General features: G+C 36.2%; 1 protein-coding gene and 1 non-coding gene across 2 annotated transcripts in view; both read right to left on the reverse strand.

The window, feature by feature from the left end:
* Nucleotides 1-23,733, reverse strand: part of IL1RAPL1 (interleukin 1 receptor accessory protein like 1) — a 682,102-nt gene that overhangs the window by 164,349 nt on the left and 494,020 nt on the right. The window lies entirely within an intron of this gene.
* Nucleotides 9,798-9,904, reverse strand: LOC120882728. Its single transcript, XR_005725581.1, has one exon. It is a non-coding gene; the product is annotated as a U6 spliceosomal RNA (small nuclear RNA).

The raw sequence follows: 23,733 nt of genomic DNA on the forward strand, positions 1-23,733 counted from the left end.
GGATCCTCTGTCCATGGAAATTCTCAGGTAAGAATACTGGAGTGGGTTGTCATTTCCTTCACCAGGGGATCTTCCGGATCCAGGGATCAAACCCAGGTCTCCTGCATTGGCAACTGAATTCTTCACTATCTGAGCCACCAGGGAAGCCCAACTTTGTAAATGAGCATGGACAAAAGCCCCTTCATGTTTATCTAGATTCATCCTTCCATTTCTGTTTTACCTGTAGGAAATTAGACAATTATGAGCTATTTTGATGGAAATCAGATTCCAAATATAGCAGAATCTTACCTTTAACAGAACTATTCTGGTAAAATATCTCACAGGGACCTCTTTGTCCCAATTTTACCTAAGATCATATTTATACTGGAGAACTTTTAAAAAGTCTTTCTTTTAATAGCTTTTCCCCCCCTTCGTGGGATGTTAGTTTATCCCAATGAGTAGGTAGTCTGTGTGTGCATTACATTCAGTAACATATTGAATGCTTAATACCAGCAATAATTATATACTGACAACATTAATGTCTTTTGAAAAACGATTGCTGGTTTTGTTTTTCAAAGGTAATGGAAATACTCAACAGACTGCAGAAGCCCCAGTAGGAAGAGCTGAGAGGCAAATGGAATGAAACTGTGGTATAAAAGTAGTTGAGGAGTTTGCAATACTAAACTAAAAATAGTTTCTCTGTGCCATAATGGTGTATTTTAAAGGTACTTTTTATGTATTGGTAGAGAACAAATTTCCCTCCAGCTAACATCTTTATCATCTGGTTGCATGTAGTAAAAAGTTCTATTTTCTAAGCAATGTGCTTTTAACCAAGTAAAAGAGGACAGTCTGCTTACTATTTGGCTGTTATGGAGCGCAAATATTATTGTGGAACAAAGTATCCTTAAATAAATCTTCATTTCCTTGATGTCATACAACCCCGTTCATGTGTGTTAATGTTTTCAGACCTATCTCAGGATCAGTTTACATGATAAAATATAATTAACTGTTCTTTGCTCACTTAAGTTGCAGTCAGTGTTTCAGTAAGTCTGACATGTGGGCTCAAACTGGACTGCTGATTTGTGAAGCTTGTGGTGGTTCACGTGGCAGTTGTGCCTGCAAAGTTTTATTCATATAAATGGCCATTATCTCTGCTTAGGCACCAAGAGCATGATTAGTTGGTTTCCTGGGTTTACTAGTTAAGGTATTTGTGATACATGCTATTTAAGGAATTTCTCTAATTTGGCCTTTGGGAAACAACAAAAGGCTAAATTCAGTGAGATAAAATGAATACATGTATAGAAATGATTTGGATAATCTATATTTTCTACTATCACTTTCAGCTACTACTGTGACTGGTATCTCCTCACATAACCCTGAGGGTAAATAGATCAGGGCTGCTCATCGTCGGGCAGCTCAGTGATACCATTGAGACCATAGGCTCCTTCTTATTCCACCATGTTTAATATGTGATGTTTATTTTCCTGGTTTCAAGGCAGACATTGTACTTCTGAACACCATACCCAAATGTAACATTTATTTCCTGGAAAGGCAGCCTGTTCCAGTGACTTCTCAAACTTCAGTGGTCATAACTCTGCTCATGGCCAACGTAAGCTGTTTGAGAGGCTGTGAAATCAAGGACAGTACTTTACAATCACTAAAGAACAGGAAAAGGGGGATAGAAAGGATGTTGAGTGAGCCAAGCTATATAGTATCTGCTCACCAAAGAATTATATTAATTATGTGAGCTTCAAGCTAAAAGATAGGCAATCACATTGTCCTTTTCTTTTTGTCAACCTATGCTTCAGAAAACACATGCTGATCATAGCAAGTTGGCTACAGTGACTCTCATTTCCCTTTGTATTTTTTCAGGGTCCAATGTTAGTGATACAACCAGGTAGTAGAGACTATTTTTGTCTATTTAGCATTCATTTATCCACTTTTTTGTATCTTAGAAACTCAATTTCAATTAGATATATCCTTAATTCCGTGTAGCCATAGGTCTCAAGGGAAACTGAACTCACCCCAATTTTAGGAAGGGATTCTTTCAAGAGTAATCTTGCCTATGATTGGTTCTGGAATAAGCATATGTTCCCATTTTGACCTGAATGGGAATTCTTTCAGTGAGAAAAGGAAAATTCCTTGCCCCTATGAGATAGCCATAGGAATATCCCCTGGATATTACTGGATGTAGATATGATGCTGAGGACTGCTGCAGTCATCCTGCTACACAGAGGATAAAGCCACACTTGGAATTACGAGCAGAGAGATAGAAAGCACTGGGACCCTTGATGACATTGCTGAATCCCTCTGCCCTGAAGCCTACTCCACCACTGAACTTCCTTCCAGTCAAGTAAGATCTTTTGTTCTTTATTTTTTTAGTCAGTTGGAATCAATTTCTGTTACTTGTGGCCAAAAATACCTTAAATCTTATGAATCATCTGAAATTTTTGTCCTCTAGAAGTTCTTTGCATTTATGCTATTACTGTTATCTTTGCTGCTTGTAACTCAAATTAAATGGGATTTCCCATAGAGACATCAATGTAGAAATACACTATATGCATCAGCACATTTAGAGCCAACTTGCTACCAAGAATGTGCTAAGAAAATGCATTATATCTCACACTCCTTCCAGTTAAGGGTTTTACCAACCCAGGGAAATGAGCCACAGGTACAGTGCAGATCAACTGGGAAGTATTTCTACAAAATTGGTAAGCAAGTGTAACTTCACCAGCCACATTATACGGGGACAACCAAGAAATACATACTGTGAGATGCATTGTAATCTATGAGGCCAACAGGCTGATACCACCAACGCAGGCTAAGGGATCCTTGAAACTGAAGTGAATGCTACGCTAATTGTGCAGGAAATAGAAGAAGACTCCATTCAAGCCAAAAGATATTGTGCAAAAAGCAAAGAGGAAGAAATGGACAATGTGTCCTATGCTCCCACTGTTCCCAAATTATAGTTGAGATGGCATGTAGGAATTGAAATACCTGATTGGGGCTTTAATGTTCTCAGATGTACCATAGTGAGAGAGAGAAAGACAGAGAGAGAATAAATGACTATAATAAAACCCCTCACACTAAGTTCTTGGTAACAAGACAGAAGGATAAATGATATTATCATACAGGGTACTGCAGAACTTCATTTACAAAGTGATATTGGATTACTACAACAAAAACCATGGGGTAGAAGCAAATGTCAGAAAAAGGAGGAAAAAAGCCCTTAAAAAAATAGTATATGAACATGCATCATTGATAGTTGGAATACACATGAATTGTTAAAATGCTAGAAAATAATGGCTCACAAAAATAAAAGCCCCAAACAGATTAATTTTTAAAAAGATATTCTTCTTATGGTTTTATAAGTTGCTTACTATTTTATGTCAGAATAATGGATTTGGTTAGTAGATGGCATGGTATAATTTAAAAAGGTGTTAGAAGGTATTCATTTAAAATGTAAGATATGGTGCTCACTGTGATTAATTTTAGGGACCTTTTCTAAGAGACTTAGGGTAAGAGACACTGTTGTTCTAAGCCTCAGTCTGAATTTTCACACTATTTTGATTGCTTACAAAGAAAAAAGTGTGAAGAAAAATATATTCAAATAACCAGGAAATGCTAATGTTAATTTTCTTTACTGTTGAAACTTTGTTAGATTATGCAATTTTTTTTATTGAGTCACCAACAATAGGAAACATATGTTTCCCACACATTTAGTAGGAGACAAATGTTAAGAAGGTCTAATCATAACAGGGACACACAGGGCTATGAGTCTAGACAAATTTAAATACATGAAAAAGCTCATCTCTTTCTTATCCAAACGCCTGTCAGGTTTCAAGGTTAAAGCCATATTTATGTTTTCATTTTTTTCTTCTCATAATTGGTAAGGTTATATCTATGAATATTATACCACCTAATTTCAAAAATTTCAAATAGGTTAAAAGGCAATTTATCATCAGCTTTAAAATGGGATGTTAACAGCTTTACAGTTAAATTAGGCTATGAAAAATGGGTAAAGGTTGTCTATGGAAAAAAAAAGATTTTTATGACAAAGATAATTGAACTCACAGAGAGGAAGGTATAACCTGAAATGATTTAGAAAATTCATCATGAAAGTATGTCATTATATTAATTTAGAGAGAAAATCACTTTTTTATTTACCCATCTCTAATGAATTCATCTCTTCATTCAGACAGGCCAGGGACCAGTGAAACGTTAATGATGAACATGTCAAAAGTTGGAATATAACCTTGTCACATTCATCATAAGACTCTCAGCAGTCTGGAACAATTTTCTTGACCTGCTTGAAATCCTCTATGAGAGGATTCTTTAAGAAGCCATCTTATTGAAAGATAAAATGAATTATTTGGGAAAGTTCCTTCGAGTCATTTTCTAAAATATTTTTTATGAGAGAAGTGAATGCATATTCATGGTAGAGAATATGGACTATGAATAAAAGAATAAAACAGAAAATAAAAATTACCTGCAATTCCACTTTCCTAAGGTTACTAACAATTGTAAATATTTTGGTTTGTCTTCTTTGTCTTTGAATGTTTATAAAATTGTTACCATAGGGTGAACAATTAAGTTGTGTATTATTTTGCTTACTCAACATTCCATCATGAAGTCCTCCCCAGGCAGCATACTGAGAACCAGAAGAAAATATAGACAGTAACTTTTAACAAATTACTGGGATATTTGAATCATTAAAGACTGAGTATAAAATATGTTTAACATGCTATGAAAAGAAAAGGCAGGGGTGAGTATATGAATAAGAGGCAAGAGACTATGTAAAATGACAAAGCAGATTTGGAAATGAAAATACTATAACTTTCAGAAATAAAAATATTATCATTGAATATAAAAATGATTGAATAGTTGAATGTTTAGGTTAATGGCTGATTACAAACATCTAAAGAAATAATTAGTGATTTGAAAGTTAGATTTGAAGATATATTCTACAATGCAGAAGAAAACCAAAAACATGGAAAATATAAAATAGGGCTGGAGATATGGAGAATAAAGTAAGAAGATATGTCTTATTCTAAGCAGAGTTCCATAAGAGAAAAAGAAAGCAAGAATGGGACTGACATATATCTGAAGTGATAACATCTGAGAATTTTCATAACAGATGAAAGATACCAATTCCCAGATTCATGAACACTAATGACTCTCAGAAAGGATAAATAAAAGGAAATCCTCTGAAGGGTATGTATAATGAAATTATATGAAATTAAATACAAAGAGAAAACTTTTAAAATAGAGAAGAGACAGAGTACTTATATCGAAATTTACAAATTCTCAGAGTCAGTAATGGAAGTCAAAAGCCTGTGGAATAATATTTCACTGTGATGAAAAGAAATTAGAACTAAATGTACCTTTCATGAATGAAAAATACACACATTTTAGACAACAGACAGAATGAATTTGGTAGCAGTTAACCCTCACTGAAGGAAAGTATAAAGAATTAATCTTCAGGCACTAATAAAATGATTACAGAGGGATGCAGGAAGGTATGATGTGAGAAAAAGTATTAAATACTTGAGTATATTCAATCAACAGATTCAATAATTATTTATGAGTAATGACTATGTGGTAGGCCTTGTTTTAAGTACTCGAGGTATAGCAAAGAATAACCACTACAATGAAAATTCCTGCCTTCATGGAACTTCTAGTCTAGTGCCTACCTAAACAAATATTGGCTGTATAAAGCAATAACAATCCACCTTTCATGAATTAAAAAAAGTCTAAGATACTGAGCAGCAATAAGAAAAGTTGAGAAAAGCAGCAGAAATAAAGTCTTCCAAAGTTTTTACTTTTTTTCTGATGGAGAATAAAAATATAGCTAAAAGTAAACTTCCCTAAATTAAGTGTATATGCAAATTTTCTAGGATATAATGGAAAGAACAGAGATAAAGTATAAAACTTCTAAACTCAGTCAGTATGAAAGAAGGAAAAAAGTCAGAGAAAATGACACATAAAAAATGTCAGGTAAATAGAAAGCACAAAATATGGTAGAGATGATTCCAAATACCAATTAAAAATGTTTGCTGTAGGCTTATCATATATGGCCTTTATATGTTGAGATAGGTTCCTTCTATGCCCATTTTTTGAAGAGTTTTAATCATAACTGGGTGCTGAATTTTGTCAAAGGCTTTTTCTGCACCTATTGAGATTATTATATGGTTTTTATCTTTCAATTTGTTAATATGGTGTATCACATTGATTGATTTGTATATACTGAAGAATCCTTGCATTCCTGGAATAAACCCAACTTGATCATGGTGTGTGAGCTTTTTGATGTGTTGCTGAATTCTGTTTGCTAAAATTTTGTTGAGGATTTTTGAATCAATGTTCATCAGTGACATTGGCCTGTAGTTTTCTTTTTTTGTGTTGCCTTTGTCTGGTTTTGGTATCAGGGTGATGGTGGCCTCGGAGAATGAGTTTGGAAGTGTTCCTTCCTTTGCAATTTTTTTGAAAGAGTTTAGAAGGAGAAGGCATTAGCTCTTCTCTAAATGTTTGATAGAATTCTCCTGTGAAGCCATCTGGTTCTGGACTTTTGTTTTTTGGGAGATTTTTGATCACAGCTTCAATTTCAGTGCTTGTAATTGGGTTGTTCATAATTTCTATTTCTTCCTGGTTCAGTCTTGGAAGATTGAACTTTTCTAAGAATCTGTTCATTTCTTCCAGTAAATACCAATTAAAAATGAACTAAAAATTCTAGTTAACAAGGATTTTCAGACAGGAACAGAAAGATCAAATCCAACTAAATGTCTTCATAAGTGGCACATCTAAATTAAAAGTGCACAAAATAGAATATAAAATATTCATATATAGCAAATACAAATAAAATGAAGCTGGCCTGCCAATATTAATAATAAATGAAATAGACTTTAAAGAAAAGGTATTATTAGATATAAAGAAGGCCACCATATAATAGTAAGAATTTCACCTTATCAGAAAGACATATCTAGAATACATACTGAGACTATAAAATTATGTATCTCAAAATACACTGTCAAAATATATAAAAAAAAAACTTGACAGATTGTGAAGACAAATACACAAATAGGCCAGGTGAGTAAATCTTTTCAAAATTCCTCCTACCAACTGATAGATACAGCAGGCAAAAACAAAAAGGAAAAATTTAAAAAAAAAAAAAGAAAAATTAGCACAATATATAAAATTTGAGATATGCAACCAACTAGCTTGATCTAATGTATCCAACAATTTCAGAACACGAAAGCTTTTCAAACACACATGGAGCATTACTGAAAATAATATGATGAGCTTTATTTCAACTCAATAAATTTTAAAAGATTAGTAATCATTAAATAAATTTACCCTAATACAATGTTGCTTTTATCTGCTAATGTTAAAATTATATGTGAGATCATATTTTTTAAAAAATTCCTAATCCAAAAAAAAGGGACAGCTCACTTATTGGAAAAAAGTAAATTATCATGCTGCATACTATTAAGGCATCTTAAATTTTCATTGAATGATCATGGCATAATTACTCTATTGCTTGTGATTTGGGTAATTTAAATTTTTTGCTACTTAAATACCACTGGGACAAAGCTCCTATTACATAAGTCTTTGTAAAAGTCTAATTACTTTCTTAAGCGTATATTCCTTGTATTTGAAACGTTAGATCATGTTTGTGAATCTTTAGACCTAAAATTCCCTGTAGGTGTTGCACAAAAGTTTTACTAATCTTACTCTGAGCAGCAGGATATGAAGGTGTCTACTTTACAAAACTGTTGATAATATTATCAGGAAAAATTATAATCTTATCATTTTGATTAGCATATCTTTGATTACCAAATTATTCATGATGTTGAAAATAGTCCAGAAATTTCTTGACCATTTTATTTATTCTTATCATTTTCTAACCTGATCAATCATGTGCTTTGCTGCTTTTCTTTTTTCTTTTTCTTTTCATTTCTTAAAAAATTTATTTTAACTGGAGGCTAATTACGTTACAATATTGCGGTGGTTTTTGCCATACATTGACATGAATCAGCCATGCCACTTTTTTTGTGCATCTTTGTCTGGTTTTGGTATTAGGGTGATGGTGGCCTCATAGAATGAGCATGGAAGTTTACCTTCCTCTGCATTTCTGGAAGAGTTTGAGAAGGATAGATGTTAGCTCTTCTCTAAATTTTTGATAGAATTCAGCTATGAAGACATCTGGTCCTGGGCTTTTGTTTGTTGGAAGATTTCTGATTACAGTTTCGATTTTTGTGCTTGTGATGGGTCTGTTAAGATTTTCTATTTCTTCCTGGTTCAGTTTTGGAAAGTTATACTTATCTAAGAATTTGTCTGTTTCTTCCAAGTTGTCCATTTTATTGGCATATAGTTGCTGACAGTAGTCTTTTATGATCCTTTGTATTTCTGTGTTGTCTGTTGTGATTTCTCCATTTTAATTTTTAATTTTGTTGATTTGATTCTTCTCCCTTTTTTTCTTGAGGAATCTGGCTAATGGTTTGTCTATTTTATTTATCTTCTTAAAGAACCAGCTTTAAGCTTTGTTGATTTTGGCTATGGTCTCATTTGTTTCTTTTGCATTTGTTTCTGCCCTAATTTTTATGATTTCTTTCCTTCTACTAACCCTGGGGGTGCTTCATTTCTTCTTTTTCTAGTTGCTTTAGGTATAGAGTTAGGTAATTTATTTGATTTCTCTCCTGTTTCTTTAAGTAGTCTTGTATTGCTATGAACCTTCCCCTTAGCACTGCTTTTACTGAATCCCATAGGTTTTGGGTTGTTTTGTTTTCATTTTCATTCATTTCTATGCATATTTTGATTTCTTTTCTGATTTCTTCTGTGATTTGTTGGTTATTCAGAAGTGTGTTGTTTAGCCTCCATATGTCTGTATTTTTAATAGTTTTTTCCTGTAGTTGACATCTAATTTTACCACACTGTGGTTGGAAAAGATGTTTGAGATGATTTCAATTTTTCTGAATTTACCAAGTCTAGATTTATGGCCCAGGATGTGATCTATCCTGGAGAAGGTTCTGTGTGCACTTGAGAAACAGGTGAAATTCATTGTTTTGGGGTGAAATGTCCTATAGATATCAATCAGGTCTCACTGGCCCATTGTATCATTTAAAGTTTGTGTGTCCTTGCTAATTTTCTTTTTAGTTGATCTATCCATAGGTGTAAGCGGGGTATTAAAGTCTCCCACTATTACTGTGTTACTGTTAATTTCCCCTTTCATACTTGTTAGCATTTGTCTTACATATTGCAGTGCTCCTATGTTGGGTCCATATATATTTATAATTGCTATATCTTCTTCTTGATCCTTTGATCATTATGTAGTGTCCTTCTTTGTCTCTTTTCACAGACTTTATTTCAAAGTCTATTTTATCTCATATGAGTATTGCTACTCCTGCTTTCTTTTGGTCTCCATTTGCATTAAACATCTTTTTCAAGCCCTTCACTTTCAGTCTGTATGTGTCCCTTGTTTTGAGGTGGGTCTCTTGTAGACAGCATATATAGGGGTCTTGTTTTTGTATCCATTCAGCCAGTCTTTGTCTTTTGGTTGGGGCATTCAACCCATTTACATTTAAGGTGATTACTTATAAGTATGATCCCATTTGCATTTACTTTGTTGTTTTGAGTTTGAGTTTATAACCCTTTTCTGTGTTTCCTGTCTAGAGAAGATCCTTTAGCATTTGTTGAAGAGCTGGTTTGGTGGTGCTGAATTCTCTCAGCTTTTGCTTGTCTGTAAAGCTTTTGATTTCTCCTTCATATTTGAACGAGATCCTTGCTGGGTACAGTAATCTGGGTTGTAGGTGTTTCTCTTTCATAAAAATATGGAACAGTTCATGAATTTGCATGTCATCCTTGCACAGGGGCCATGCTAATCTTCTCTGTATTGTTCCAGTTTTAGTATATGTGCTGCTGAAGCGAGCACAGTTTTGCTGCTTTTAAAAAGTGGATTTATAGAACAATTTTTGTGTTAGAAATTCAATTCCTTCATGCCTGTTGAATATACTTAACCTAGTTAGTCATTAAGTTTTTTATCTTTTGATTTTGTTCTTTTTAATGTAGTCAGAATCTTTTCTCTTGTGGGGACCATCTCTCTTCTAATTAAAAAATAATCATGGAAAATTGTTATCTATCTTGAGATTCATTAACTAGTAACTTTCCCACATGTCTTATGGTTTCATTTTTTCATATAAGCTCCTTAAATTATTATATAAAAATACACACATATATGTATGTCTCTATATATGTGTGTCTGTGTATGTACAAATACTTATATTTTTAACTTATTTAATTCAGGGTCATTTGTCCTATCCATTGACTTGTCTGCTCATCTTAAGATAAGTTAGACCCATATTTTTCCAGCATCTTTATTGTGACATAATTGATAAATAAAACTTGTATGTATTTCATGTGTACAACACTATTCTTTAAGGTTTTTTTTTTAATGTGGACTATTTTTAAAGCCTTTTATTGTATTTGTTACAATATTGTTTCTGTTTTATGTTTTAGTTTTTTGACCATGAGGCATGTGGGATCTTAGCTCCCAGACCAGGGATCAAACCTGCCTCCCCTGCAATGGAAGGCAAAGTCTTAACCATTGGACGTCCAGGAACGTTCCCATGATGTTTTGATAAACATACATACTGTGAAATGATTACCACTATCAAGCTAATTAACATAAATCACCTTGCATAGTTACCTTTTTTTTTTTTTTTGAGCTAGATGTGAGACTATAAAGAAAGCTGAGCACTGAAGAATTGATGCTTTTGAAGTGTTGGAGAAGACTCTTGAGAGTCCCTTGGACTGCAAGGAGATCCAACCAGTCCATCCTAAATGAGATCAGTTCTGGGTGTTCATTGGAGGGACTGATGTTGAAGCTGAAACTCTAATACCTTGGCCACCTGATGCAAAGAGCTGACTCATTTGAAAAGACCTTGATGCTGGGAAAGATCTAGGGCAGGAGAAGGGGACAACAGAGGATGAGATGGTTGGATGGCATCACTGACTCAATGGACATGGGTTTGGGTGGACTCCAGGAGTTGGTGATGGACAGGGAGGCCTGGCATGCTGTGGTTCACGGGGTTGCAAAGAGTTGGACATGACTGAGCAACTGAACTGAACACTTAAGATACACTATCTTAGCAAATTTCAAGTACACAATAGAATATTATTAACTATAGTCATCATGATGTATATAATACTTCTCCAGGATTTATTCATACTGTTTGTGGGGTTCTCAAGGCAAGAATCCTGAAGTGGCTTGCTATTCCCTTCTCCAGTGGACCACATTTTGTCAGACAAGAAGAAGAAGGGGATGACAGAGGATGAGATGGTTGAATGGCATCACCAACTCAATGGACGTGAGTTTGAGTAAGCTCTGGGAGATAGTGAAGGACAGGGAGGCCTGGCGTGCTTCAGTCCATGGGGTCGCAAAGTGTCAGACATGACTGAACGACCTGAACAACAAGATTTATTCATCCTGCATAATTGAAACTTTGTAGCCTTTGACCAGTACCTCCTCATTTTCCCCACTCCCCAACTCTGGCAACCACCATTCTACTATTTGCTTTTGTGAATCCGACTTTTTTAGATTCCACATAATGAGAACATGCAGTAAGCTAATACAGTATCTGTCTTCCTTTCATGGGAAATAGATGGGGAAACAGTGGAAACAGTGTCAGACTTTATATTTTTAGGCTCCAAAATCACTGCAGATGGTGACTGCAGCCATGAAATTAAAAGACACTTACTCCTTGGAAGAAAAGTTATGAGCAACCTAGATAGTATATTCAAAAGCAGAGACATTACTTTGCCGACCAAGGTCCGTCTAGTCAAGGCTATGGTTTTTCCTGTGGTCATGCATGGATGTGAGAGTTGGACTGTGAAGAAGGCTGAGCACCGAAGAATTGATGCTTTTGAACTGTGGTGTTGGAGAAGACTCTTGAGAGTCCCTTGGACTGCAAGGAGATCCAACCAGTCCATTCTGAAGGAGATCAACCCTGGGATTTCTTTGGAAGGAATTATGCTAAGGCTGAAACTCCAGTACTTTGGCCACCTCATGGGAAGAGTTGACTCATTGGAAAAGACTCTGATGCTGGGAGGGATTGGGGGCAGGAGGAGAAGGGGACGACCGAGGATGAGATGGCTGGATGGCATCACAGACTCGATGGATGTGAGTCTGAGTGAACTCCGGGAGTTGGTGATGGACAGGGAAGCCTGGCGTGCTGCAGTTCATGGGGTCGCAAAGAGTCGGACATGACTGAGCGACTGAACTGAAGTAAACTTGGATTATTTCACTTCACATAATGTTTTCCAGGTTCATCCATTTGTTGCAATTAGCAGGATTTCTTTATTACGCCTGAATAATAATCCAGTGTGTATGTGTATAATTTTCTTTATCCACTCATCTCACCGATGGACACTTAGGTCGGTTTCATATCTTGGTTATTAGGACCAATGCTGCAATGAACACGGGAGTGCAGATATCTCTTCAGTGTATGATTAATCATCTCAAATATTGTCTAATTTCACTTCTCTTTTTTGCTCCATTGATTTTTCAGAAGTGTGTTGTTTACTTTCCACATAACTGTGAATTTCGTATCTTTCCTCCTGTTACTAACTTCTAGTTTCGTATGACTTTGGTCAGAAAAGATAACTTTTTGTTAGTTATAGTTCAGGTTTTCCTACCCAGTACTGTTTTCTGTAGCAGTTATTATTCATGAGTTTCTGCTCTGGTGAGCCATGACTCTTTTGTATTTCCTTGTCTGTGTCTTTATTCTTTCTTCATCTCTCTTGTGGACCCATGAAGAGCTGTTGGTTTTTCAGTCTGTTCAGCTTTTTAGTTGCTGTGAGGATGGAGAGGCATCCTCCAAGTTCCTTACGTGTGGAATCAGAAACTGGAAGTCTGTCTTAGGTTGTTGACAATATAATGTGTCTCAGTGTCTCACTGAAGTTTTCTTGAGCTCAGCCTACTAGAGGTTCTCTGAACATCATGGATCTGAATGTTCATTACCTTCTTCAGATTTTGGAAGATGTCCCTCATTATTTCTTTAAATAAGCTTTCTGACCCTTTCTCATTCTCTGTTCCTTCATGTGCTCCCTTAATACATATACTGGTTATCCTGATGGTGGTCGATAAGTCACGTAGGTTTTTTTCATTCTTTTTCACTTTTTTTTTACCAACAGGATAATTTCAAATGGCTTGTCTTTGGGGTCACTGAGTTTTCTTCTGCATGTTCAAGTCTGCTTCAGGGAACAGTCGTGTCTTGGGACCTATTACCAGGGGTGCCCATAGACCTGACTTTTGCCTAGCCCATTGGGTGGGTCCCTGGAGGGGCAAGTATGCCTCTGATTAAGGAAGAGCAGCATTGAAGTTAGGTCGTAAGACTGCTTCAGGAACTGCAGCCATGTTCCTGGACTACATCACTCCCATTATTGCGTCTTTGTAATTATTTGTTGCAAATATACTGATCACTTTTTGACTTTATGGTTTCTTCATTTAAATCAGATGTGTTTATGAGGTTACATATCTATTTTCTGCCTTCTACAACTCATTCATTCTCTTATATATTTTTATTTTACTTTGTATTCTGGAGACACTGCTTCATTGACTGATACAATTTGTTCAGTTTTCTCTATCATTTCATATTATAATACCTTTAAATGCATCTTTTAGATTCCTCATTGCATTTGATTTTCCTCTCATTCCTTTCTTGTTTTAACAAGTTCTTTTGCACCTGTGCCCTTCATCGTTAAATTTTCTCCCTAGGGTTCCCAATTTTTAATTAATAGTGATCATGTATTCTTACTTCTTTTTGAGGACACCAAGATATCTACTAAATTTTTCACCTCTTTTAGTGGGAACATACTGTCAGAAGAATGTTGCTACTTTTAACCTTCAGGAAAATCTTTCCTTTCTCTTATAATATAGAACAATTTTAATAGATACTATTTAGAAAAGTTAGGTATAGACCCTTTTTCCGATGAGAAATGATTTACTCAGTCCTGGCATATGCACAAAGTAAGCCAAGTATTTTTAGTACTAATGCTGGACAGTTCCCTAAATGGAAACATTTACACAAGCACATCACATTGCATACCAGCACATGTTTATGTGTAGCTATTTTAATGGGATGTTTGGGGAAACTATATCAGTCCCAACTCATTTGCTACAATGTGACCCTGGGAATTCTTCATTTGATAAAATGTTTACTGCTGTTTCCTTTGTCAAGGTGATTGACATATTGCACAAATGGAAGTGCATATTTCACCATGTACCATGGCAATGAATGCTAAATAACCTTAATATGTTCCCAAATCCTTCACTAAGTAATATTTTGTCACTGAGAGATGTCATTATATAAAAAGTAGAAATACTGAAAACTCATCTACAAATAAAAGATTTATAATTTAATCAGTTTTCTGCAATCATTAAGGAAAACAACTAATTGCCAGAGTCTTTATTACTAAATTAGTGGGACCTACAAAAGTTTTTAGTTTATTTTTTCAGTTCAGTTCAGTTCAGTTGCTCAGTCGTGTCCGACTCTTTGCGACCCCATGAATCGCAGCATGCCAGGCCTCCCTGTCCATCACCATCTCCCAGAGTTCACTCAGACTCATGTCCATCGAGTCCGTGATGCCATCCAGCCATCTCATCCTCGGTCGTCCCCTTCTCCTCCTGCCCCCAATCCCTCCCAGCATCAGAGTCTTTTCCAATGAGTCAACTCTTCCCATGAGGTGGCCAAAGTACTGGAGTTTCAGCCTTAGCATCATTCCTTCCAAAGAAATCCCAGGGTTGATCTCCTTCAGAATGGACTGGTTGGATCTCCTTGCAGTCCAAGGGACTCTCAAGAGTATTCTCCAACACCACAGTTCAAAAGCATCAATTCTTTGGCACTCAGCCTTCTTCACAGTCCAACTCTCATATCCATACATGACCACAGGAAAAACCATAGCCTTGACTAGACGGACCTTGGTCGGCAAAGTAATATCTCTGCTTTTGAATATACTATCTAGGTTGCTCATAACTTTTCTTCCAAGGAGTAAGTGTCTTTTAATTTCATGGCTGCAGTCACCATCTGCAGTGATTTTGGAGCCTAAAAATATAAAGTCTGACACTGTTTCCACTGTTTCCCCATCTATTTTCCATGAAGTGATGGAACCGGATGCCATGATCTTCGTTTTCTGAATGTTGAGCTTTAGGTCAACTTTTTCGCTCTCCTCTTTCACTTTCATCAAGAGGCTTTTTAGCTCCTCTTCACTTTCTGCCATAAGGGTGGTGTCATCTGCATATCTGAGGTTATTGAGATTTCTCCCAGCAATCTTGATTCCAGCTTGTGTTTCTTCCAGTCCAGCATTTCTCATGATGTACTCTGCATAGAAGTTAAATAAGCAGGGTGACAATATACAGCCTTGACCTATGCCTTCTCCAATTTGGAACCAGTCTGTTGTTCCATGTCCAGTTCTAACTGTTGCTTCCTGACCTGCATACAGATTTCTCAAGAGGCAGGTTAGGTGGTCTGGAATTCCCATCTCTCTCAGAATTTTCCACAGTTTCTTGTGATCCACACAGTCAAAGGCTTTGGCATAGTCAATAAAGCAGAAATAGAGGTTTTTGTGGAACTCTCTTGCTTTTTCCATGATCCAGCAGATGTTGGCAATTTGATCTCTGGTTCCTCTGCCTTTTCTAAAACCAGCTTGAACATTAGGGAGTTCATGGTTCACATATTGCTGAAGCCTGGCTTGGAGAATTTTGAGCATTACTTTACTAGCATGTGAGATGAGTGCAATTGTGCGGTAGTTTGAGCATTCTTTGGCATTGCCTTTCTTTGGAATTGGAATGAAAACTGACCTTTTCCAGTCCTGTGGCCACTGCTGAGTTTTCCAAATTTGCTGGCATATTGAGTGCAGCACTTTCACAGCATCATCTTTCAGGATTTGAAACAGCTCAACTGGAGTTCCATCACCTCCACTAGCTTTGTTCGTAGTGATGCTTTCTAAGGCCCACTTGACTTCACATTCCAAGATGTCTGGCTCTAGATGAGTGATCACATCATTATGATTATCTGGTCGTGAAGATCTTTTTTGTACAGTTCATCCGTGTATTCTTGCCACCTCTTCTTAATATCTTCTGCTCTGTTAGGTCCATACCATTTTTATTTTTTACATCACAATTAATGTTCAGATGTTCAGTGTTAGAAAATCATTCAAGTAGCCATAATATACAGTTGACCCGTGAACAAGGCAGGGGTTAGGGGTGCTAACCCTTCATAGAGTCAATAATTCACATAAAACTTTACAGTGGATTCTACATGTCCATGGTTCTGCATCCATATATTCAACCAACCACAGACCATGTAGCACTGTCATACATATTTATTGAAAAAAATCTGTGTGTAAGTGGATCTGTGCAGTTCAAACCTGTGTGGTTTAAGGGTCAACTGTACATCTATGTTTTTTTTTATTTTAAAGGAGGGAAACACAATTCATACTGAAGTTTGGTTGGGCTCCTTGGTGAGGCTACCATTGATGAAGCCAGTTCACATTGAGCTTGAGCCTCCTCTTCTCTGAATTCCTTGTATATTTAGTTATGAAATATTAATACACAAGTTGGCCTACTGATAAATAAGATCTTATTCTGCATTTACAGGCTTATAACTCTTCTTTGCCTACATACCCCCAAAAAAGAAGGAAAATTAAAAACCTTGAGAATATGGATCATGCCTCTAATAATTACATTTAATGTGCTTCCTCATTGAGTCAATGGTGGAGTTCGCAAATATTTGATTACTGGTTTCTACTTTTGCATTAAAATGTGCAATTATACAAATAAAAGTAGTACAGGGGAAAATTATGTAAGTTGTGATAGAAAAACAGTGGAATTAAGGGTCTGGTTTTATTACTTTCTCATATGGTATGAAGTGATAAAATCTGCTTCAAAATGAAAGATTCCCATAAATCAATTCATTTATGGTATGCATTTGTATTAAAACTAAAATAAAGCACATTAAAGTTGGAATTAAAATACTTTGATTCAAGGCCCAGCTTTCCCATTTAACAAAAGTGACTCTCCAAAATATCACATTCTTTATTTATCCTCTTGTCTTTATTCATCAGACCTTGACATTTAGAATATTACTTGTGGCCAACTTGATTGAAAACACAAACACAGATGTGGACACTTATATCATGCATTGGTACTTTCTGGTCAGACAGATAATAAAGAATGCACTTATACTATTTTTAATATTATCATCAAAATAAAATATGATATACCTAATATATAAATATATACTATTTTTCTGCAGGTATTTCATAACTCACTGAGAATATACCCACGTCCTCAGTTTAATACATGGTGCTGTAGAGCAATTCTATTTAAAATGTGGCCACAGACCAGAGCTAGTCTACAAATTGTTTTTATTGTTCTTCCATAAAAGAAGTATATAAAGTGAGGGTAAGCATTTAATAACTTTTATAGCAGTCTGATAACATCTTCTGAATGAAACAATAAAAATCCTTGGCTACTTTTGTATGGCTTTGTTTTCTTAAAAAAATTACCATTTCTAGTTATTGATTTTTATGATTTTTTACTGAAGTATTGGTCCTTAAGGAACTGGAAATGAAAGCAAAACAAAACAAAAAAACCTGGTACTTAACCTCAGGTAGTTTCAGAATCATTGGTGTGTTTTATTGCTGTTAATGTTATTATAATTTTAAAAGCTAAATTAATTTTTTCTATCTCATATAAACCAAAGTAGGACATTACCAAGCTTGCTTTTTTAAGTCTCAGTTCCTCTATCACAATTTTTCCCTGATGAGTCTACTAGAAGCTAGTTATTAAAAATTTCTATGCCTATTTTCTTTCAGTGATTCTTACACTGAGCAAGTTATTCAAATATGGGATAGTAATTTTTCCATGGCTTCCATTAAATCAAACACAGACAAACATATCTGTACACACAGAAACATGCACATTCTTGGGATATTCATTCATAAAATTTCCAAGAACTATTCCAAAATCATATAAGTGTTTAACATTAAGATGTATTGGAAGTCATTAAATTCCTTTTTAGATAGCAGAATTATATTTCTGTTAACTATGAATAATGAATATTTTAAAAAACATTTCCTTGATTCATTGTGATCCATACATAAAATGTTATGATATAAAACCTTTTAAAAGACATAAAATTTAACATTTATCTTAAAACAACAACTAGAGAATCCTTTTATCTCCCTTCAAAACCATCAAACACCACCACCACCATTCTACTTTTAAAACAGTCACTCACTCAACTATCTTTGATCAATCTTACCTAAAGACTCTATCCTTTCTGGTCAATATCACATTCTCAACAGTTAAAACATTTCATAAACTGAATACTGCACTTAGTAACATTTTACAAAGCTGATAAAACCAAGAAAGATTATTCAAAAGAACCTCACATTAACACACTGTCGTTTCTAAATGTCAGGGACTTTGAGCTCAGCTCATAAAATGAAGCTCATGCTTAGAGACAACACTGCCTTCTGAGATAAATCTCTTTTTAAGTCTCATGGTTGTGGGAGGTATAGTCTCAACTCTAGTAAATGACCTCCAAAAGTAACAGCCATTTTAAGGTCATGTGTACATTCCTGTAAGCAGATGGCATGGAAGGGCTTAACAGGTGTCCAGCCATAGCTTTACACTTCTGCTGGTTCTGCCCTAAAAAACATGTCCTCCAAACATCTGTGTCAAAAACACAGGCAATGTATTAAGGGAAGATTTTCAGACCACAATCATGTCAATACTTCCAATCCTACCTTCTTTTTCAATAATCTCAGTACCTTTTCAACACATACAGTCTAGTGGGAAAAGAGATATGCTATTCTGAGTTAAATAATCATAAAAAGATTAGAAAATACTTGCAAATATTTGCCTTGCTTGAATCTAGAAATGAAGCTGTTTGTGTGTGCTTCTGAAAGTTTTAAACTAACATTCAAAGATTACTTTTTTTCTGAAGAATCTTTCTTAAATTAAATTTTAAATGAAAGGTCAGTATCTTGTGAAATTTACACATCGCAAATATTTTGAAATAAAATGATATTACTGAGTTTGGAAGAGAGTTCATCACTGGTTTTATGTATATGTGAGAGAGAGTGAGTGTGTGGTTGTGTGTGTGTGTGTGTGTGTGTATTTGGAGTATCAATCTCCCATAATAAGGCAAGCAGTAGAGACAACGATGGGTAAACTTTTTGGAGGTAGCCATATTGCAATTTACGGTGAATAATTAAATCACGAGAAACAGGGAGACAGTGTATGTTCAGTGGCTGGTTCTAGACTGAGTGTAAGGAGGTTATGATGGGGAATAGGAGCTCTACATTAGTGTAGGTAACTTCTAGTGCAGGGAGTGGTTGAGAGAACATTGCTTTTGTGACTCTACCATGAAGCATCTGACTCAGAGGGAGGACATGGCTTAGTAATGTTCAGCATGACCATACGGTAGAGTGCTGGACTGCATCAGGAGGCACAAACTACTGTCCAAGTACACAGTCAGTATTTTTTTTTAATTTATTTTTTATTTTACTTTACAATTCTGTATTGGTTTTGCCATACACAGTCAGTATTTATGGAGTCTCTCCTTGCTTCACATTGCTGTGGTGCTTTTAGCAATAATTCGTTGCGTGCCCCCTTTATGCACAACAACACTCTTTCTGGGTGCTAGTGCTGTGAGGACACTGGCTAAAAGATGTGGCCTTCAAAACCCTTATGACCTAGTTACAGAGCTGAGATGTCCAACAGCTCCAGGCAACCAACTCTGATAGGAAATGGTGTGTGCAATGCACTCAGGGCTCTTCTTCTAGAGGGTCAGTTGTTATAAGAAATAGTCCATATGTGGCGTAATATTTCCTTATCTAATATTTCATTTGATTCTATTTAAGAATTCTTACAACTATTCTATTATATTCCAGAAAGCAACGCTTTTTAAAAAATATTTTTAACAATCAGGCTGATCCTACACTGCTCAGTAGAACTCAGTGATGATGGAAGTGTTCCATATTTTGTCCAATACAGTAACCACTAGTCACATATGGCAATTGAACACTGGGAATGTACCTAGTGTGACTGAGGAACTAAATTTGTAATGTTTCATTTAAACTATTTTAACTCTAAATTCAACTACTCACACTTTCTAAATGTATTATGCTCCAAAACTAATTACAAAATTAGAAAGGTGCACCACTTATAGCACACTGCTTGTTGCGTGTAGCACATTTTTTATACTGTTTAGTAATTGGCCTAATTGGTTCTGGAAACCATAATATGGCATTCTAATGAACTCAGAAGACCTAACATAAGCTCTTAACACACAACAGTGGTACCAGTTTTTATACATAAAGAGACTACTACTAAGAAGAACATTTTATAGCAGAAGTTTTAAAAGAGCTATTGATCAAATATAATTTCAGCAGAGCCCTTAAGGAGATTCAATTCAGGAAAATTATAATGAAACAGCTGGTTTTATGTTTTAGAAAATATCCATAAAATGAGAGAAACAAGTAGCTCAGTTTCATTAGTATTGACTTTTAATTTTTCAACTAAATAATTCAATTTGAAATTACGCAGCTAAACTATAGTTATGTATATCAAAAGGGATAGTTTCAGTATTATACAAAATAAGGGTGTTTTTTTTAATGAGAATGAACACATTTTCTCTCATCATTCAAATGTTTTCTTACTTCTAACAACAACTAAAAAACCCAATATATAAACTGAACTGGAAGAACCTCTATTTAAATATTTTTGAAACAAACATAAGGAACTGAAATGAAAATGAGTCTCAAGGCATACAACAATTTTATCAAACAAGCAGTTCTGTGGCCTTCTAAAGTGAAATCTCTTTTTAATCGTTCTGTGTTTAATTAAGAAGTAAATAACCATATTCTAAAGAAGCCTGCTTTTCCCAGCCAACTTTTCTTCTTCAAAAGAAATGCCACAAAGCATCCTAGTAATTCTCCATTTGATCAATCAGGTTGTGAAACTTCCTTTGTGTGGAGCATTGTCATTCTTAGTGCAGTTAAATTAGGTTTTATGGTTTAAAATTGCCCTATTAACTTGGTGCTTCCTGCGTTTTCATTAACTCAAAACATATTTGATATTATGATAAGCTCCCTGAAATGAAACTTCCCTTCTGGAATAAGTCATTCTATTACAGCGGATGCTTACCACGGAACTTGGTTTTGAACATTACATTGCTTTAATATGCTTCCTTATGAATTGATGCTTTGGATGAGGCTATACAATACTAGCATTTATAACCTTATGCTGTGTTTTAGGCCAAGTCATTTCCCCTCTCCTCTACTGTAAAACTGTGAGGCAAACAATTTTTGAATCCCAAATTATATTCCTTTCCAGAAAGAACCTCTGCCAAGTACTTAAGATAAACCCTTAGAAATTACCCTGCTCCCATACTAGGGGAGTGTTCTAAACTTGGGAGATCTATCGTCATCACCTAGGAGAACTTAAAAATAAAACAGAGCGGTGGCCCATGACAGACCAACTAAATCCGAACCTCTAGGAGAGATGCTCAGGAATGAGAAATTTTAAAGCTTGGTAGGTGGCTCTTGGTAGGAGCCTCTCGATTACAGTGAAAGAGGAGAGTGAAAAAGTTGGCTTAAAGCTCAACATTCAGAAAACGAAGATCATGGCATCTGGTCCCATCACTTCATGGCAAGTAGATGGGGAAACAGAGACTGTCCTTGGGGGGCTCCAAAATCACTGCAGATGGTGACTGCAGCCGTGAAATTAAAAAACGCTTGCTCCTTGGAAGAAAAGTTATGACCAACCTAGACAGCATATTAAAAAGCAGAGACACTACTTTGCCAACAAAGGTCCATCTAGTGAAAGGTATGGTTTTTCCAGTAGTCATGTATGGATGTGAGAGTTGGACTATAAAGAAAGTTGTGCACCGAAGAACTGATGCTTTTGAACTGTGGTGTTGGAGATGACTCTTGAGAGTCTCTTGGACTGCAAGGAGTTCCAACCAGTCCATCCTAAAGGAAATCAGTCCTGAATATTCATTGGAAGGACTGATGCTGAAGCTGAAACTCCAGTATTTTGGCCACCTGATGCGAAGAACTGACTCATTTGAAAAGACCCTGATGCTGGAAAATGAAGGTGGGAGGAGAAGGGGATGACAGAGGATGAGATGGTTGGATGGCATCACCGATTCAATGGACATGAGTTTGAGTAAACTCTGGGAGTTGGTGATGGACAGGGAAGCCTGGTGTGCTGCAGTCCATGGAGTGGCAAAGAGTCGGACACAACTGAGTGACTGAACTGAACTGAACTGAGGTGATTATAAAGTGCAACAGAGGTTGGGCAGTATTGCCCTAGCACGAGAGATCTTGTATTTTAGTAGAGGGCTTGCTCAAACAGAATTAAAGTTTCAGATTCTGCATGTTTTGAGAGTGAGCATCTCTAACAAGTTCCCAGGTGGTGGTGATGCTGCGACCCACTGCTCCAGGGCTCTGAGATTGAGTCAGTGGCTTTGGATTCTCTTTGGAAATATGCAAATGGTCACCAGCCATCCTTGTCATTGAATATGATACCACTCTTCTTCCTCTTGCGGAGAAGGCAATAGCAACTCACTCCAGTACTCTTGCCTGGAAAATCCCATGGACGGAGGAGCCTGGTAGGCTGCAGTCGATGGGGTTGCTACGAGTCGGACATGACTGAACATCTTCACTTTCACTTTTCACTTTCATGCATTGGAGAAGGAAATGGCAACCCACTCCAGTGTTCTTGCCTGGAGAATCCCAGGGACGGGGGAGCCTGGAAGGCTGCCATCTCTGGGGTCACACAGAGTCGGACACGACTGAAGCGACTTAGCAGCAGCAGCAGCAGCAGCTTCTTGTTCTTGTAGTGATTTATCAAACAGAAGGATGAGGAGGGCAGGCTGAGGGAGTGGGAAACACTCAGAGCGATCCTACTGGTGCCCTGGTGGCTCCCTGAGCAGTTACTATAGTCAGAATTGGACCTAAATATGGTGGACCATTTTCTGGGTCTCTCAGAACAGCTCTCACAAGTGAGCATATTACCAAGGACCTCAACCACACTGGAAAAAGTCACATTGAATATGCCTACACTATGTTGAATAAAACACCTTTGCTCCATCAAAAAAAAGAAAACAAAAAAGTCACATTGTTTCTCCCCTTCTTAAAAGAAGAACTTTGCCAGGTGGGAGTCCTCATTCCTTTATTCAATAAATTGGACTCCTACTATGTGCCAAAGTATATAAAATAGAGCAGAAAAGAGGCAAGATTCTTGATTTTACTGAATTTATATTATACTCACAGTACAAGGACAGAAAGCAACCAACACAAATAAGAAACTTCTAGGTGGTGAAAAATACTCTGGAGAATAGAAGGCAGGTATGGATGTAAAGAGTGCCTGGCTGGAGGTGTTGCTGCGATATCTGAGGGAAGGTGGTAGAGAAGGTCTCAAAGCAGTGTGACATATGACTTGAGGTTTGGATATCGAGGAACCATATGTGAATATCAGAGGCCAGAGCTTTCCAGAATCTAGAAAGATGAAACTGATGAACCTATTTGCAGGGCAGGAATAAAGACGTACACATAGAGGATTGACTTGTGGACACAAGTCATACACTCTCTCTCACACGGGAGAAAGAGAAGGTGGGATGAACTGAGAGTAGCAATGATATGGTAAAAATTGACATACTTACCACGCTAACATAGATAGCTAGTGGG

The sequence above is a fragment of the Oryx dammah genome, unplaced genomic scaffold (assembly GCF_014754425.2).
Source record: "Oryx dammah isolate SB20612 unplaced genomic scaffold, SCBI_Odam_1.1 HiC_scaffold_23, whole genome shotgun sequence".
Taxonomy (NCBI): Eukaryota; Metazoa; Chordata; class Mammalia; order Artiodactyla; family Bovidae; genus Oryx; species Oryx dammah.